Source organism: Leptinotarsa decemlineata, unplaced genomic scaffold (genome assembly GCF_025532065.1).
Source record: "Leptinotarsa decemlineata unplaced genomic scaffold, Ldec_3_MD MMD2_tig00001621_RagTag_RagTag, whole genome shotgun sequence".
NCBI lineage: Eukaryota > Metazoa > Arthropoda > Insecta > Coleoptera > Chrysomelidae > Leptinotarsa > Leptinotarsa decemlineata.
This window is the reverse complement of record NW_027412566.1, coordinates 2,907,239-2,927,306: the sequence shown is the minus strand read 5'-3', so window position 1 is coordinate 2,927,306 and position 20,068 is coordinate 2,907,239. Positions and strand designations below refer to the sequence as shown.

Genomic DNA, 20,068 nt, shown 5'->3' with positions numbered 1-20,068 from the left:
TTGAAACCGTGTCTACAAGTATAGATGGTCATGCTGACTTACCAACTAACATATTTTTCAAACATGAAAGCTATTCAAATTCAGATTTTTGGGAGTGTATAAGACAGGTTTTCATAATGGAGAGAATGTATGTTGAACTATACGTGCTAAAATAAATTTATTGCTCGTTGAGAGTACCATATTTGTGATCTATGACATACACTTTATAAAAAAAGTGGGTGTAGAAACGCTTTTCTCTGTATTCGATTCGGAGTTGCCAAAAGTTGTTTAAGAAATTCTAGAAATTTAATTTATATTTATATTTTAACAAATCACAAATATTCTAATGACTAACCAGTAACACAGTAAGAAAATGAACAAACGTGAATTTTCCAACTCAATTTGCAGTTCAACTGAATTCCCCAGGCTGATTTTTCATCTTATTTGAACAATCTTTTAATATGGGAAAAACTCGTTTACACCTGAATGAGGATCTGTAATTATAGGAAAAACAACGTCGGCAATATCACGGAATCCATTTTAAACAAATCTAATGAAATGTACAAATATAAGATGTTCGATGTAACCTTCAGATATTAAGTTTATTTAAACGTTTTGTCCATTTTAATGTCATGTGTTTTGTAGCTCCTCCATATGTCGATATTTATTCTCCTGTGTTGTGGTATAAACTGATCGACAGATTTGTACTCTATACATTGATGTTGTTAATTTTTTTTCAAATTTCAATTTCTTGCCTCTTTTCAGCTCATTACTATATGATGTCGTTAACAGATTTTCGGCAAATTTTCATCAGTTGTTGATGTGCAGGAGCGTCCAGAACGAGCGACGCCACTTACTTACTTACTTCTCGACCTTCTTTGAAAAACTTGTACCACTTAAGAACATTTTTCTGACTTAGAGTACAGTCACAGTATGCCACTATCAATATTTCAAATGTTTTTGAGCACCTAATTCCATTTTTAACACAGAATATGATGCAATTTTTTTTTGAAAGCAGAAAATCGCGGTACGCATAAAACACTTCTAACTTTAAGGCCTTCCACCAACAAATGTTGAGAAGCTGAAACTATGAACATATGTTCGAGACCTATATGATGCTTTCATACACAAAAATCCTTCGTATACCGTTAATACTCCAGTTGAAATGTGTTCGTGTTAGGAATCACACGTTAAAAGGTAAGACCTCGATAGTCCTTAGCTCGTACAAGTTTCCCAACTTCTGAGAGTTGTCGTTCGTATGGGGGCGAAAGCTGATTAACGGAAAAATAGATTTTAAACAGATTTTTTTTAAAGAGAATTAATGGCCGGAGTTTCAAAATTATCGATAGGTATATTTTTATAGATGTCTGTATTTTGTTTTTTATACTTCTTCACGTGCTGATTTTTATATGTAGACTAAATACTAAATTTATATCATATTTTTTGACGAGTCCAATAAGTTATACATTCTGTACTCCTTTTTGTAATAACTTCAGTGTTCAGTGACGAATAAAGTTCTATTCTATTCTATTCTATATGAGAGAGAGAGAGAGAGTATGTGTTTATTATCCAAGATACAGAACCTTATTGACAAACACTAGTGAAAAGCGAACTTGTAAATAACTACATCCAGATGGGTCGGACTCCTCTGGACCTGTACGTTAAGGAGGTTGCGTTAATGGCCATGGTACGATTGCGTACAGTAAACCTCGAAAACCTCTGCTGCAGGCAACAAGCGATGCAATTGAACCCAGGTTTGTGTTTAATAAACCCTACAAAGTACAAATAAAACAGAACACAGAGTCAGATGCTACAAATGCAATACGGCTCAAAACGCAAAGAAGGCTCAGGATGTGGAGTGTACTCCAGATCACTAAGCCTAAGGATTAGGTGGGGAATGGAAAAAATACCAGCGTGGTCCAAATAGAACTGGCTGATACCTCAATCGCCACAAAAGAAATAACCAGGAAAGGAATTCATGGCAAAAACATAACAATCTGCACTGACAGCAGACAAGCCCTATTAGCCTTGAACAGGGCTAGTACTAGAATGTCACCAAGATTTAGCCAAAGCCTCGGTAGATAATAACATTATCCTGAGGTGGGTTAAAGAGCACGACAGGAGTAAAGGTAATCGTATTGCTGACTCTTTAGCCAAGAAAGCGGCTGGACTAAGAATGTTAGGACCCAGTGGCACCTACGGCCTGATGACTTCGACAATTGCGGAACTGGCCATGCTCTATGCCTAAAAAGATGGAATGGAATCAAATGATGCAATCTTACCAGGATCACCTTGGGCGACCCTGAGAAGCTGGCGCCGAAGAAATATCTGGCGATGACCAGGAAAAATCTACGCTTAGCAGTAGGGTTTCTGACCGGCCACTGTCAACTAAGGAACCACTTCATATTATGGGGCTAGTAGACACACTTCTATGCAGGATGCCTGAACAGGCATGTCCTATGCGAGTGTCCGGAGTTATCGTCAATAAGAAAGTGTGCGTTCGTCGAGTCTTGGCCTACACCTGCCGATATGAAGGATATGTCTCCTAGTGACCTGTTTACACCTTCCTTGAAAGGACAGGATGGACGATGACCTAGGACTCCTCGGGAGGATGTACAATGGGTCACATATGGCCTAAAATCACATCTAGGTTAAAGTACACATGAAAATATTACATATAAGCACCGTCAATTTCATATCGTTTCGTCATTGAAATATTCTGTTAAACAGTAATAGGCTTTAGATGCCACAGTCTTTCATGTAACTTTTTCCTAAAAGTTTCAAGAGAATCCATGTTCTTTATATCTTCAGGAAGTTTATTATACATTTTGACACCGACATAAATTATTGATCAGTGTGGATTTAGGGATGATTAATGATAAATTCATTGCATTTCGTGCATACCATTGTTCTTTTCATATAAAGATTTATTCTTGTAAATATAGCTTCTAAAACGTAGATTGAGGTTAGTGTCAGTATTCCGTGTTTCAGAAAAGGGGTTTGCAGGAACTCAACCTATTTACTTAAATACACTCTCAAAGAGTTCATTGCTACACGAACCCCGGAACTGAATTGTTCAAGAATGAGAAAAAACATTGAGCTGTGAAATCACCAAAACCATCTTCAGGAAGAAAAACTGTGCCTGTTAATAAAAACTAAATTATAATTAGAAGAACAGTTGGAAGAAGAAACAAAACATTTGAAATGAAAGACGTCAAGATATTTTTCGCGAATCAGAAGTATTTTAAATCCGCCGATACCAGCTGTGACAAATCATAACAAAATCATGAATTTTTTTTGACCACTCTGTTAACGTTTCGCATTTTTAATGAGCATTTCATAATTTCAACTATTAGATACAAGAGTGTAGTCTTAAAATAAAGCACCAAGTAATCTTGAACTACAACTCCCCAATCTACAGGAAACACACCCTGTAATTATTTCCCATAGAACTGTAGATCATCATCCGAAACAGCACTTGTTAAACAAGATTCTGCGTTACAACTTTCACTTTCACTAACGCATTTCATGAAAGGTGATTATCCTTTTTTATGTAAATAATGAATTTCTCTTTTAGCACCGATGAACTTCGCCTCGCAAGTGGAAATATACAGTTCCGTTTCTCTGCTTGCTCAACTCGTAAATCGATTATAATTGAATGAAAAATAAGCATTCCACAGAACTTGTCTAGTGAAAACATCTAAGAACGAGACCTGTCACGAGACATCTAGACTAGAGAAAGGAAACAAATTAACGATTGGGAAACTTTGAGGTTTACAAAAGGGATTCCGATATAGAAAAAGAAAAATAAGACAGACCATTATGAAACTCAAGAAAATTGATAAAAATTGAGAGACAATTGAAAAGCACTGTTCTGGTCAAGATATCTGAAAATGGACAACTCTAAGATTGGGGACAATGTCGACGATCAGTTGAAAACTACTTTGAAGTGTACATTTCTTCGGTTCATTATTGGATTTATCTTTAACCATACCTCAAAACACCAATAAACTGAGTGTCAAAAAACTTGGATTCCTTCACAAAAGTAAACACTCTGTAGATGGAGACGAAACATCAATGAAAATCTCACAAAGTACTTGAATAAAAAAATGTATCTCAAACCATAAGTTTCTACGAATAATACATTTGAAGTGATTCTCTCTTATACGTGGTCTGTTGAAAAAATAAGGTGAATTTTCTCAAAAAATATTCATTTATTCATCAATTTCTATTTTGTCCCCTTTGAAGTAGTCACATTCAGATATAATACACTTGTACCGGTGTTTCTGTGTCTGTAGAGTAGAGAGGTTGAGCCGTCCTTTCCTAGGTCTCTTCAACCATTGGGAACAGTCGCAGGGGATCAAATCTGGTGTAACCTGAGGCATGATTACGGTGTTGGTTTTGATCAAAAACTCACAAACAAGCAATTTGAAAATAAGTAACTCTATACATGGATGTGTAGATCATGCAAAGAAGTAACTTTCAGACACAAACTGAAAGAAAGTCCTCCTGAAACAGCTACTTTCATATAAACATTGAATTACACGAAAGAAAAAAATTCTTTCGAAACAAATACTTCTATATGAACACTGAATTATACAGAAGATACTTTTCTCTATTCAGTTTGTATATCGAACATTTGTGGAGGAATAAGAATCAGATATCATTCACCATGAGTTCTACTTTGAATGAATGGTAATAAATTGTACTCACATGGAACACTGTCACCCTAACTGGTATACACGTGTTTCGCCTTAAGACACTTGCCCTAAGGCTCTTCAGTACCAAATTCATCCATTTTTTTGTATCAGATGGAGTAGTAGAAAGCCAAAAACTTTCTTTCCCAAAAATTAATCACTCCTAAAAATATAACCCTTTCAAAACTCTTTCTTATTTCTGTTTGTTCCAATCATTTCAGTTATGAAATTAATTAATTCTCATGTTTTTTGAAAGGACCAAAGTTGTGATTCTTTAACAAGGAACTTGAAAATTGAAGAGATACTGGAAAAACTAAAGACAATTTTGATGATATCTGATTACCTCCACAAAAAAATCGCTTGCATCATCAGCATATAACATGAGGTGACGTCTGAAGTTAGTCATGCTTCATAAACTGTTATTTTCAATATTGGAATAGAGTTAACCAAAGTACAAATGAGACTATAATTTCTACCTATTTCAGTGCGTTGACCTTCGTACAGAAAATTACGAAAAACATAATAGATCGTAATCCAACATAAGGTTTCTTTGGACCAGAAAGATTTTGGCTGACTGCTTCTTCATCTTTAAACAAAAAAAGTGGGAATCTTCTAAAGAAAATAAGAAAGCAATTCCATAAGGAAAAGTTTGGAGTACAAATAGGTATCAGTGTTTTTTGTATAACTCAATGTTCATATGATAAAATAATCCAGAACTGCTCAGGTGTGTCACCAAAGTTGAAAACTGGAATGAAAAAAAATCTTTCTACTAAATTAGTATTGTTTCCGTTTTCAAAATGAAATTATGAGATGAACGTCTTTTACAAGTACATATGTATACTTTTCGACGCCATATTACACTTCAGTTATGCATTACAATACGTGTCCCTTAATGATGATGACATCTAATGAACGAAACGTCGTATAACTGATCCGTTTATATCAGATTATAATAAATATGAAACAGTATTGAAAGTTCCTATGCCTTCGTTTATATCATTCGAAATTGCGGCGGAAGAGCCAAAAAACAAATTTCGGCAGTTCCAGCTTTTGACGACTATTTCAAACACAACCATTGATATTCTCGATCTGAAAAGAGATCATTCATTCTATTGCTTCAAACTAGGTGAATTTTATCCAGGTGTCCGAGATAGCAATACTGGGTTTAGAATGAAAAACAGTCTGTATAAGATGTAATATTACTGGAGTTTTTTTCCCCAACACCACACCTCGACTCATGTTTCGATCACCAAGTGATCATCTTCAAGATTAATCAAACTGACCGATACTTGATGAAAATCCATGTTAAAACTAATTAATACAGTGTATTGTTTGATTTTCACTATAAACGGTTTTACAAAAACCGCGACACGTGTTTCGCTATACAATAGCTTTCTGAAGCGTTATTAACGCCTGTTGCGCCTTTGTTTCAGTGAAAATCTCATAATAAAGTATTTTTTTATAGTTAATTTTTTCACAATTATGAAAAGAGGCAGAACTTGGTCTCAGACAATTCACAAAGTGCACATTTTTCTTTGTGTGCTCTTTCCACACCTTTCCACAAGTTCTGCATTACAATTTTAATTTTTGTCAGATTGTGGAAGAGAAAAATTTCCTAGAGTATCCATAGAAAAATTCTGATTTTCTTCACAGAAAAGACTTGTTAACAACGATATCTTTTGACAAGTTTGACAGTTGAAAATTCGCGTTGAACAAAAATTCATTTTACTAAATGGCGCTGTAGATATAGAAGTATTTCAAATTTGAAAATAGGTGTTTCGGGCGAAGCAAACTTTTCTAATCGACTGTAACATTTTTCAGGATTTTTTTTATTAACCATTTGTGATACATAGCGTATATATGGTTGGTCAATGATTAATTACAAAGAACAGTACGTCACTTATGAATAAAATTATGGAATCAAAGCTTAAATAAAAATTAATATTTGCATATACAAAGGTAGGTATAGGTACATATAGATATATAAAATTCTAATTAAAAAATAAATAAAAAATGTGGCAATTTTGCTTGCCGTAGTCAAATAAATATACATATGTATATATTTACATATATATTTACAAACATGTACACACATATTTAAAAAAAAAACGATAAGATCGCCAGTCAGAACACTGAAACTAAAGCAAAACAGCAAGTGAAAATTTAGAACGATTATATATCTTATTATTCTTCTGTGAAAGAATCCTCTAAATATTCCTTATGACTGTAGTAACATTTGTCCAGTAATAAGTTTTTAACTTTCTTACTGAACAAAGTTGAAGAATTCAACCTCTTTATAGAAAGTGGCAGTCTGTTATAAAAATTTATGGCATTATATAATGGAGATTTTTTGAAATGATCACTCTTATGTGAAGGGACCCTCAGAGCAGTAACATGGCGAGTATCACGACCGTGACTGCTCAAGTTCGTTATATACAAGTCAAGGTTCCAGTGCACAAAAATGACACATTTCATTATATAAATTGCGGGTGCAGTCAACAAGCGTTCTCTTTTGAAAACGGGTCTACAACTTTCTTGGTACCCCAGGTTGAATATCAATCTTATCAGTCGTTTTTGAGAGATGAAAACTCTAGAAAATTCCTTTGCACATCCCCAAGCCATTATGTTGAAACTAATGTGGGAGTATGCATTCGCAAAGTAAACATTTAGTAAACCAAACCTATATAAACAATGTTTTAACTGTTTGATCGAATAATAAGCGGAATTGAGTTTACTGCACACTTTTTTTATGTGACTTCTCCAGGTGAGATTCTCATCTAAAATAGTTCCAAGAAAATCAACTTCTTTTGATATTTTTGTCATTCAAAGTGACTAAATTACAATAGAAATCCCCCCTAACAAATGTTTTCATCAGCACTGACTTAGATTTATTTAAAATCAGTTTGTTACGTTGACACCAACTATTGAATTCGTCAATAACTAAATTAATTTTCATCGATAATCCATTCTCTTTTTTTCCAGAAACAGTGATTGTAGTATCGTCAGCGTACATAGTTATGTGACAATCTGATATGAATTCAGGCAAGTCATTGATAAAAGTCAAGATTAACAATGGACCCAGAACAGACCCTTGTGGAACACCTAGTTTCACATCAAAAGGAACTGATGTAATTCCATTACATTTAACCACCAAATTACGGTTTTCCATGTACGATTCTATACAACACAACACATTATTGGGAAAGCCCATTACTAGTAATTTTTTCAATAGAAATTTGGAAGAAACAGTATCGAATGCTTTTGATAGATCTAAAAAAAGTGAAAAAACCAGGTTATTATTACCAACTTGTGCATAAATATAGTTCAATACTTGATAAGATGCAGATTCAATTGATTTACTCGTCCTAAAACCATGTTGATTATTGCAGAATAGGTCATTTTGTTCAATATACATCAAAATTCTATTAGCTATTATTTTCTCAAAAATTCTTCTTGGTCCTGCTTGAGGGAGCACACTGTATGAATGTTGAAATATTTCGAATAGTCGGTGTTACAAACGATTTTGTTGCTGAAATTTCTAACACAAACTTACTTTTTTTCTGAATACTCTCTAAAAAGCTGCTCAACTCAGTCCCTCGTTATGAATTGAAAGGTTTCATATCCATCCACCTTCAGACAAGAAGAAACCGAAGAACCAATTCTACGATTTCCTCCCTTTCCATACCGAACCGCAAAAAATGAAACCACTTCACAGAAACACTGAACGGTGCTAACTATTTTTCAAAATTTCGTGGTACCTTCGGCAATCGATGAATCGATCTGTGTTACCTTCTTGGTTTTTGACAAGAGAATGCATCGGAAACCTAATTCGCAGCATATTTGTAAAACGGCATGAGAGCATCGGAGAAAATGTTATCGAAAAGTAGGTTGCAACACCTTTGGAGGGGTACTCGGTACCATTGAATGGTACCGACTTCACGACTGTACCAGGGACGGGTTTTTGAATATTCACAGTCAAAGTCAAGGATCGTTACTAGATTTCTTCGAAGGAGAATCCGTAGTATCCAAACTCGTGTGATATTTTTGGGGGCCTCAAAATTATAGAAAAAAATCTGCCTGATGCCGTCAGTGGTTGGTGATACACAGAAGAATCTTGAAGAAATGAAAACAATTATAATAATTGAGGATAAATTACGATGAGTTTTTGAGAAACCACAAAAAAAGTTGGTGAAAACTTTATTTCCCCCAATAAAAAAGATTCTCATTGAATATTTCTGTGCGGATTTTCAATCTATACCTACTCATACACTCATTCATCTCTGTTTTTCCGTACTTGTGAGTCCTAGGAAGCTGAAATTTGGTATATAGGTATTTCTTAGGTCTAAGATGCGCGCTAAGAAAGGATGTTTCAATATTCCAACTGGGGAGCCCCCACTGGAGATAAAAGGGGGGCGTTTACATATGAAAATTACTTTTGCATCACTGTTTCTCTGTACCTACTACTTTCGGAAGGTGACATTTTCTTTATAGGTTCGTTTTATGTTGTAGATGTACAATAAGAAAGAATTTTCGAATATTCCAACTGGTGCTCCCCCCTGGGGATAAAAGGGGAGCGTTTACGTATGAAAATTACCTTTTCTCCGTGAATTTCATTAGTTTCCACTTCCACTGTTCAATCCCTACTAATATTATAAATGCGAATGTAATTTTGTTTGTTACGGTTTCACACGAAAACTACTCAACAGATCATCATGAAATTTTGAACATATGTTCTTGGAGGAATTAGAAGTAACATAGGACACTTTTTATTGAAAAAAATATTTTATATGTAAGATAAAAAAGTTATTTGTCAAAAAAATCTCAAAATTTAGCTACTTTGTTGATTAGGTTAGGTTAGTTTAGGTTAGGTTAGGTTAGGTTAGGATAGGTTAGGTTAGATTAGATTAGATTAGGTTAGAGTAGAGTAGAGTAGAGAAGAGTAGAGTAGAGTAGCATAGAGTGGAATGGAGTAGGTTAGGTTAGTTTAGGTTAGGTTATGTTGGGTAAGGTTACGTTAGGTTGAAGTAGAGTAGAGTAGAGTAGATTATAATAGAGTAGAATAGAGTAGGTTAGGTTAGGTTAGATTGGATTAGGTTAGGTTAGGTTGGGTTAGGTTAGGTTAGAATAGGTTAGGTTGGAGTAGAGCAGAGTAGAGTAGAGTAGAGTAGAATAGAGTAGAATACAGTAGGTTGGGTTAGGTTAGGTTAGAGTAGAGTAGAGTACAGTAGAGTGGAGTAGGTAGAATAGAGTAAAATAGAGTAGAGTAGAGTAGAGTAGAGTAGAGTAGAGTAGAGTAGAGTAGAGTAGAGTAGAGTAGAGTAGAGTAGAGTAGAATAGAGTAGAATACAGTAGGTTGGGTTAGGTTAGGTTAGAGTAGAGTAGAGTACAGTAGAGTGGAGTAGAGTAGAATAGAGTAAAATAGAGAAGGTTCGGTTAGTTTAGGTTAAGTTATGTTGGGTTAGGTTATGTTACGTTAGGTTAGAGTAGAGTAGAATAGAGCGGAATAGAGTAGAATAGTGTAGGTTAGGTTAGGTTAGGTTACGTTGGGTTAGGTTAGGTTACGTTGGGTTAGGTTAGGTTAGAGTAGAGTAGAGTAGAGTAGAGTTGAGTAGAGTAGAGTAGAGTAGAGCAGAGTAGAGTGGAGTACAGCCGAGTATAGTAGAGTAGAGTAGAATAGAGTAAAGTAGAGTAGAGTAGAGTAGAATAGAGTAGAGTAGAGTAGAGTAGAATAGAGTAGAATACAGTAGGTTGTGTTAGGTTAGGTTAGGTTAGGTTAGAGTAGAGTAGAGTACTGTAGAGTGGAGTAGAGTGGAATAGAGTGGAATAGAGTAGAATAGAGTAGGTTAGGTTAGGTTAGGTTGGGTTAATTAATAATTTAAAAACATTGATAATACCATCCAAGCATTAAAATAAAGTTCTCATATTAATTCATTTCTATTGTACTGACACTTATTTAATGGCATAAATGCGAGCGAAGCCGCAGGTAAAAGCTAGTATGATATGAAATGATTTGAAATGCTTGAATAAATTAATGAAATTGATGCAAAAAACAAAAAACAAAATAAAACCCCGAAATGAAATTACAATAGAATGAAATACTGGCAACAATTAAAAATAGAACAATTTAAAATAAATAGCAATTGAAAAATTTCAAGCCAAATTACTTCACGACGTTTCGACCGCTAGTATCCACAATCATCTTCGTGTGATGACCTTTTCATCACTGTTTCTTCGTACTTTCGGAGGCTAAATTTTTTTATGTACATTTGTTTTATGTTGTGGATGTGCAATAAGAAATGATTTTTGAATATTCCAACTGGAGCGCTTTCCCTGGAAATAAAAGGGGCGCGTTTACATGTGAAAATTACCTTTTCATCAATGTTTCTCCCTACCGCTATATTTTCGGAAGCTGAGATTTTGTATATGGGTACGTATTGGAATGCTAATGCTAAAGGTAATTTTAATAAAATATTTACGATTGTAGAATATAAAAGTATCAACTTAATTTGCTATAGTTTTAGGTAGCAACAATTATTGGGTTAACTGGTGCTAACATATCAAGGGAACTTTTGTTGTAATTAGTCAAGAAAACCAGCTGTTCACATAACATATTTTGTGGATTACAAATAAAGGAAAATATTCAATTCAGTTTTGGGAATCCACAGTTTTGGGAATCTCGAATTAAGAATCGCAGATTTTTAAATTGAGCCATATTATTCGTCGAACTTCAGCAACGTAATTTGCTGATAATGGTGTTAACGTCACAAATTTGAAAAGACACGGTGGTTGGAAGTCTACCAATGTCGCTGAAGGATATATAGATGTTTCACTTACGAACAAAATCATAATTGCCACGACTATTCAGTATGAGCTGAAAACAATCATTGTGAAACGGAATCTTCTTGTTCTGATTTCAACAAAAGGCAGTTGAACATACCGAGCATTTCAGACAAGTTGAATTCCTTGAATATCGGCAATTGTTCGAATTCTCATATGAATATGAATTAGAATGTTTGTGTTAATACTAATTTCCTCTTAGAATATCAATATTCAATACAAATAAGAATGAAAATGTTCGAAAATTTTGTTCTACAAAGTTGATTTGTTATTCCACATGGTTGCCGATAAAATGGTGTTCAGAGCATGTTCGAAAACAATTTTTTTACTCGCATACTCGCCTGCGGCTCGTTCTAGATATTTGTCTAACTTGTTACGTGAATTACTATTTTTATGTAAATTTCATCAACATTTTCTCTGAAACCGGAAGTACTTTAGATTTTTGTACAGTTTTAACAGCGATGTTTTCGAAAAAAATAAAACAGTAAAACTGCACGTTTCAATATAGAAAGAATTTCACTCACCTAATGAAATTTGACTACTCCCATAAACTTGCAAGAACTACTCCAGTTGACCGGCAATTACCCATAATAAAATTGTAATCATGCTGACGTTCAAAAAAAGGCTTGAAAGGTACGAAACATATTAGACGGAGCTATTACTCAAATGCAAAATAATCACTTTTTCGTGACATTCTTTATTACAGGGTGTTGTTTCATTAACCCGAATATCGCGGAGAGAATAAAAATTAAGTATATGGTCAATCAATTATCACCCAACTGTGCTGAAAAATTTTAATTACTCATGTCAAAGTTGTCTCCAAACGGCAATGACTTTTAATTTACTTTAAAGATCATAAGATAACAGGGCACCTTATGGAAAATTTTGTTTCAATGAATACAGTGTGTCCAAGATGAGGATTGTCTATCAAAAATAAGACAAAATAAATTCTTCTCGTTTTCCTCGGCAAGACAGCAATTGCAGCGGGTTTTTTTTTCGGATCAATCATTCTCAACTTTTTTTATATGCAATGTTGCTTTTTTATAATTTCGGATAGAGATAACTTTGTTATTTCGAATGAAATTCAATTATCTTTCATTTCATTTTGGGGTTCCTATACCTAACCTAAATAGTTTTTCAGATATTGGCTTTTTCAAATAGTAGTTCTTCTGTCAATGCATACTTTGAATCAAGATAGCTTTGAATCGACATTTATTCGATTTGCTCACGGAATTCTCACTGACAGTTATTATACCTGACTTCATCGAAAATATTTATAAATCCCCTTCACTGTAGTTCATTGGACTGACACCTATCAGAAAACAACTACTCCCCTGGCTAATACTACGAAAAGCTTTTGGATTATATCCGACAGATGGCAGTGCAGGATTCTTCGCTAAAGTTATTCCTGCATATGCTGTTGACAACTGCCGCAATACATTTTCAATTATTTATTGGAACACACTTGCAGACCGGTTTCGGGGTTTCGGACAGACCGGTTCGGTTCCGAACCTAATGTTGTTAAACTTGCTAATGCAAAGCAATATCAACCTTCACACTAGTTATGTCCGAGATTTATATATTACTAGTTACCTAAACGTGCAATTTCTTACCTAATAAAGATATTTTTGTTTGAATTTGTGTGGTTGAATTATTTTAAATTAGCTAGGGGTAAACTCAATTGCCATAGTTGTTCACAGGGGTAGTGGCATTGAAAAGGAAACACTGACCTACAGTGTCGGAAGTTGAGACTGGCCTGAATGAATTGTTCCTTTGGATGGTTTGATTTATAGCCAGTCTTATAGACCTAAAGACCCAAACTTTAGATAATAATGGTATCAGAGGGAACTGCCGAACGCTTTTTGAAAGCTATCTTCGAAATAGAATGCAAGTTGTAGGAATTGCAGATACAATTAGCAATCAAAAACAAATAGAATGTGAGTCCCACAAGGTACAGTACTGGATCCTCTGCTTTTCAATTTATATCCACATGAATTATTCAGTTTGGACAGCGTTGGGAAAATAATTGGAGACGCAGACGATACTGCGATATTCTATGAGGCAGACACTTGGCTTGATTTGAAAAAGAACGTAGAAATAGATTTCCACTTGCTCAAAAAATGTTTTGACCAAAGGCTCCTGACAGTGAACCTGAAAAAACTAATTTTCTTCCTTTTAGCTGCAATGTATCCATTGATTTTAACATACTTCCCTGGTGGAAAGCCATTTGAGATATAGTATAACAGAATGGGGATCAGCTCTGCGTGTACCCTTCAATCCCTTATTAGAGGTATTACAAAGGAGATTCATGAAGTTCATCATGTCTAGAAATTCACGTTTCTGTATGAAGAGTGTGAAGTTATGGATATGAGACAATTATATTACTATTGTACAAACGTGAAGTATCATTTCAGCAAAAATAAAGCATCATCATGAAACCACAACTATAACACACGACATCGCGACCAGCTTACATATCCTACTGTTGAAAAGTCAATTTAACAAAGAGCAAATTTTTTCATGGCAACTAAATTATGTAACACTGTACCTCACAAAATAAAAAATTCTTATTCCAAACCAATATTCAAAAAACAAATAAGGAAACACATTCTCAAAAAAGATAGACAATTAAAAAAAAATCTGTTAAAGTGAAGTAAGTTAGCTGAAATATAATTTGTTTAACTATAACACCAAATTCACAAAATTTAATACATTTTTTTGTAGTTTCTGCTCCATGAACGCCATACTTACTTTCATACAAATACTTATATATTTACATATTCTTCATTTTCTTCTTGTTTCATTCTTGTTTCACAAGAACTCTGTTCTTATCGCCAAACCACTTTGTTCACATATTTTGTTTTAATTGTACTTTAATCTGTATACATTGTGAATAAAGTTATCATTATCATTTTTATTATCATGCCCACTGACTATATGTGAAAATATTTACTGTTCACTAAAATTAAGTTATCATTTACATTCATATTCATCAAACAGACTATACATGTTTTTTTATTATTTAATTGGTTGGAGGAGTGTCGTAAACCCCATTCGTCAAGTATCCCCATAGGAAAAATTGAGGAAAGTCAAATCTGGGGATCTCGCTGGTCAATTTTGTGGTCCTCTCCTACCAATCCATTTGTTCGGAAAGCACATGATCCGATATTATTGGCATTGAAATATTAAAACACGTAATGGAAGTATAAAGACTGGTTCATGTAAACATAATAGTCCAGTATATAACCAATTTTCCCGTAAAATTGTTTTGACCCTGGGGGTGCATGTTGTAATGATTCTACGATTCCATTTTAACAACTGTTTATTTTGAGGAAGTAAACATACCATTCAACAAAAACATATATATAAAAAGTGGTAGGTACAATGTGAATATACATGGTGGCACACACATACAAATAGGATCTATTTTAATTTATTACATTTCCCTTACTTAATTTTTTTTTTTTTTTTTTTTTTTTTTTTTTAAGAATAGTTCAGTCTACATGGAGCTCTAATTTCCCTACCAGATTTAGTACAATTAGGAACAATTATTACATCATCATCTGAATCGCTAATTTCGGTTTTCCTTGTTTGATCTGAAATATTTCTATTTCTGTCATAACTATAGATATTTTGTTGTGGACTTACTATTTCTTCATTTTCATTTGAGTCATTGTTGAAATTTTTATAAACTTCTTATTTCTATTCAGAATATTACCATCCGCCATTTTTACATCGTATGATCTAGGTTTCTCAACATTTTTTGATACAATTTTGGCGTTATTCCAAACCTTATCAGATAATTGTTTTTTTACTGAAACATTATCACCCTTTCGAAAGTTGTGACTATCTGTTTTTGAGTTTTTGTTATAGTATTGTTTTTGAATTGTTTGTCCTTTTTCCAAAGCATTTTTAATTTTTTTATAATCAATTGTACTTGGTGTGAACTCGGAAATTTCCCTTGGTAGGGTATCTCTAAGATGTCTTGACATCAAGAGTTTAGCGGGGGAATCGATATGAGATGATAAGGGTGTATTTCTATATTGCAATAATACCATGTACAAGTCTTTATTATCATAAAGAGCTTTTCTCAGCATTCGTTTCAGAGTTTGAATTTGTCTCTCTACTAAACCATTTGATTGAGGATAAAAAGGACTAGATCTAATGTGTTTAAATTGCCACTCATTTGAAAATTGTTTGAAATGCAAACTTGTGAATTGCGGACCTCCATCACTAATCAAAATTTTTGGAATTCCATGCCTAGCGAAAATTGATTTCAAACTTGTAATTATTTGTAATGATGATGAGCTATCAACGCATTTTGCCAATTCAATATACTTTGAGAAATAATCAACAACTAATAAATATGTCTCATTGTTGAAAAAGAATAAATCACAACCCACTTTCTTCCATGGTAAATTTGGCAATTCGTGGGAGAGCATGATGTCCTTTGGCTTATTTGTTCCAAATTTTGCGCAGGTTTGACAGTTTTTTATGCGATTTTCAATATCTTTCGACATGCCTGGCCAGAAAAATATTGCTCTCGCTTTATTTTTAGTTTTATTCATACCCATGTGTTCGTAATGTAGTCTAGAGAGCATTTCTTCGCGCATGTTCAAAGGAACAATCAGTTTTCTATTTTTATACAAAAGGCCATCTGCCTCAGTTATTTCATCTTTAAATTTAAAAAAAAAATTAAGTTTACAATCCTGACTTTTTTCTGGCCAGCCATCTCTAACATATTTTAATAATTGAATTAATTCTGGATCATTTGCAGTAGATTCCTTTAGTTCCGTTATTCTTTGATCGGTGGCGTTCAAATTCAACCGGAGCATACAAATTTGTGCCTCTATTTCTTTTTCAAAGTCTCCAACTTGTGCAGAATTTTCTACAAATGACCGGGACAACGTATCGGCAATGTGAAGTTGTTTACCAGGTTTATGTACGAGACAAATATCATACCTTTGTAGGCGTATAAACATTCTTTGTAGCCTAGGGGGACAATCGTATAATGGTTTGTTGAAAATTTGAACAAGAGGCTTGTGATCGGTTTCCAAGATTATTGATTTTCCAAAAATATACTGATGGAACCGTTCACATGCGAAACATAGGGCATAAAGCTCTTTCTCAATCTGCGCATATCTTTTCTGTGTTTCTGATAGAGCTTTTGAAGCATATATGCACGGTAAATTTTTTTGCAACAACACTGCCCCTACCCCATTTTGAGATGCATCAGCTGATACAACAATCTGTTCATTCTGATTGTAAAATCTTAAAACGGGTTTTTTAACAAGTATTTCTTTTAATTTTCTGAACGAATTTTCATGAATTTGATCCCAAGACCAAGCAACATTTTTTTTTAGTAACATACGTAAAGCTGATGTCATTTCTGCGAGGTTGTCAACAAATTTTCCTACATACGTTATCATGCCTAGAAAACGCTGCAACTCGACTTTATTTTTCGGTGCAGGCATCTCTGTAATGGCACTGATCTTAGAATCATCTGGACTAAATCCATTTGAAGTTATTTTATGACCTAAATAGTTGATTTCCGTTACTGCAAATTTACATTTTTCCTTGTTAAATCGGATATTATTCAACTCTGCCATTTTCAATACTCTCTCAAGATTTTCATCATGTTCTTTTTTGTTTCTTCCCCACACAAGTAGATCATCTATGTAAATTTCCACTCCAGTAAAATTAAAAATTTCCTTGAATTTTTTATGGAAAACCTCTGGTGCACAACTAACCCCATATGGAAGCCTTAAAAACTTGTATCTTCCGAAAGGAGTGGCAAAAGTGCACAGATCTGAACTCTGAGAATCTAAAGATATTTGCCAGAACCCGGACATTGCATCCAAAGTACTGAAATATTTCGCACCATTTAACTTGGACACAATTTCTTCAAAAGTAGGCAAAGGAAAGTATTCCCGTAATATATTCTTATTCAAATCTCTAGGATCTAGACAAATTCGAAGAGATCCGTTAGGTTTTTTCACTAAAACTATGGAATTCACCCATTCTGTAGGATAATCTACTTTACAGATAATATTTTCTTTCTCCATGTTTGACAAACAGTTCTTAAATTCGGTTAATAGTGGAAACGGAACTTTTCTGACAGAATGAATTACCGGATTTGTTTTATTATTAAGTATTATGTGATATGGATTTTTCAGACAACCTATGCCTTCGAAAAGGTGAGAATATTTTTCTAATAAAGAGTTACAATTACTGTTCAAAAAATCGATTTTTTTAATTAAATTCATTTGTATACACGAATTCAAACCTAAGATGGCGAAAGAATCAATATCTACTATGATAAATTTTAATACATAATCTTTATTTTTTAAAGAACAATTCAATTCACACTCTCCTACAACAGGAATACTAGCATTGGAATAGTTAGTTAATTTTACATTAGTTTTCTTTATTTTTTCAATCGGCAAATTGATTTTTATCAAATCTTTTTTACTCAGAACATTCACCATCGCTCCAGTATCTAGCTTAAAACTAATAGTGGCTACTTCATTTACAAAAATTTCTACTTTCCATTGTTGACACCGAATCTCAGATGTGTCATTTACCATTCCAATAAATACTCTATTTTGAGATAAGTTTTCACCTATGTCATCAGCCTCCTCCATATTACAGTTCTCAGAATGAACCAAATGAATATTCCGCTGGCGACACATTTTGTGGAAATGATTAAACTTACCACAGAAACTGCATTGTTTACCAGTAGCCGGACAGTTTTTACCTCTCATGTGTTGTGAGCCACACCTATAACAGAGACCTTTCATCTGGCTTGGTACTTCAGATCTCTGCTGCCTGAATGACTGACCTGACGAGCCCGCTACCTGGTGTTGATTTGGACATTCACTTGATTGCTGCCTTGTCTGGTGCTGATACGTATTAAATTTTCGCGTTCCTTGAAAAATTCTTGAATGTTTTTGTATACTACACACTGTTCTTTCTCCTGCCATCTCTTTCTCTTGTTTTTTGGACTCCTCAACCGACAAACATATTTGAACTGCCTTTTTCAGTTCCAATTCATCATCTTCTAATAATCGTTGTTTCAACTCAACCGAAATTAGTCCACTTATTAAGACTGAACACGTTAAACTTTCTTCTATGTCTCCCAACTCACAGTTTTTTGCCCTATTCTTAAGTTCCGTTACATATTGTTGTACTGTTTCTCCCTCAGATTGCTTCCTATTGATGAATTTGTATCTTTCAAACGTAAGATTTTTTTTCGGTTGAAAATGCTCTTGAAACTTTTTTATCAAAGGTTCAATTTTATCTGTTTCACCATCCGAAAATTGAAAAGTATTATAAATGTGCAATCCTTCATCACCAATGTACTGCAGTAATTGAGCACATTGCAGATCCTCCTTTTTTCTATCTAACTCTGCTGCCTTTAGATAATTTTTGAACTTTTTTATCCAAAAATTCCACTTCTCCGAAACATTTCCGCTCATGTCAAGTGGCGCAATACCTCGATAATCAGCCATAACTTATTTTTCACAACGTTTGAAATTCACACAATTTATTATATTTTTTTTATCCTGTTCGCAGCGCCATGTAATGATTCTACGATTCCATTTTAACAACTGTTTATTTTGAGGAAGTAAACATACCATTCAACAAAAACATATATATAAAAAGTGGTAGGTACAATGTGAATATACATGGTGGCACACACATACAAATAGGATCTATTTTAATTTATTACACATGTGACCCCTTTTCGGGGGTGAAAATTCCAATAAAAATAATTCGGGGAATAGATAAAGTGACTAAGCGTAAGAAGCAACTTTTGTTTCATGAGGTTTTCACCTGAGGTCATTACTTTTCGACTCATTCGCGTGTGAAAGTGGTAGAAACGGTGCGTGGGATGGCGGAAGAACTCAGCGTCAGTTCCCATGCGGTTTTTGATGGTTCAAAACGTATTGGAGAGGTCAACGAGCTCGAAAAGTGGGTGCCCCACGATTCGAACAATCTTTTTTGCTTTTGCGCAACCAATATGACACTCTTTTGGATCGGATCGTTACTGGTGATGGAAAGTGGATCCTCTACGACAACATGGGACGTTCAGGACATTGGTTGGACACCAATAAGCCACCTATGCCAGGCCCGTGCCTAGGGTAATCCATGGGGGGTAATCACCTATTTCGGGTCCAATATTAACTATGAAGGGTTCATATACGTTTTAAAAAGTAAAACTTGAGTGACACTACATCTATGTCAATATCTTCAGTTTCAAAACTTTTTATCTCAATAGCTCCACTGTCTCTATGTCCTTTTAATGGAATAATCTGCCGGCCCAAAAAGATAATGCTCTCAATAACAGAAGTGAGACGTTTCCTATTTTCGATAATTTGCTCCTGGAAGCTAGAAGACTAGAAGACAGGTGTAAAAACCCGTAGTTGTGTCTTTATCATCATTTTTTGAATTCGAAAATAAGAAATGTTCGAATTTTTTCTCTATGTAGCCGGACAGATGCAGAAGGTTGTCATTCTTGGCTCACTGCGCTTGCTCAGGGCACATGATTCTCG

General features: G+C 34.3%; 1 protein-coding gene across 3 annotated transcripts in view; it reads right to left on the bottom strand.

The window, feature by feature from the left end:
* Positions 1–20,068, bottom strand: part of LOC111509546 (very long chain fatty acid elongase 4) — a 31,236-nt gene that overhangs the window by 4,654 nt on the left and 6,514 nt on the right. Inside the window, exon 1 of one of the 3 annotated variants that reach the window (XM_074176175.1) lies at positions 12,038–12,183. The exons of 1 other annotated variant lie outside the window; for it this stretch is intronic. The gene's annotated coding sequence lies outside the window, so the exon portion shown is untranslated. Of the gene's footprint in view, positions 1–8,229; positions 8,506–12,037; positions 12,184–20,068 lie in introns of those variants that run through there. One more of the 3 variants, XM_074176173.1, reaches the window with a different exon arrangement.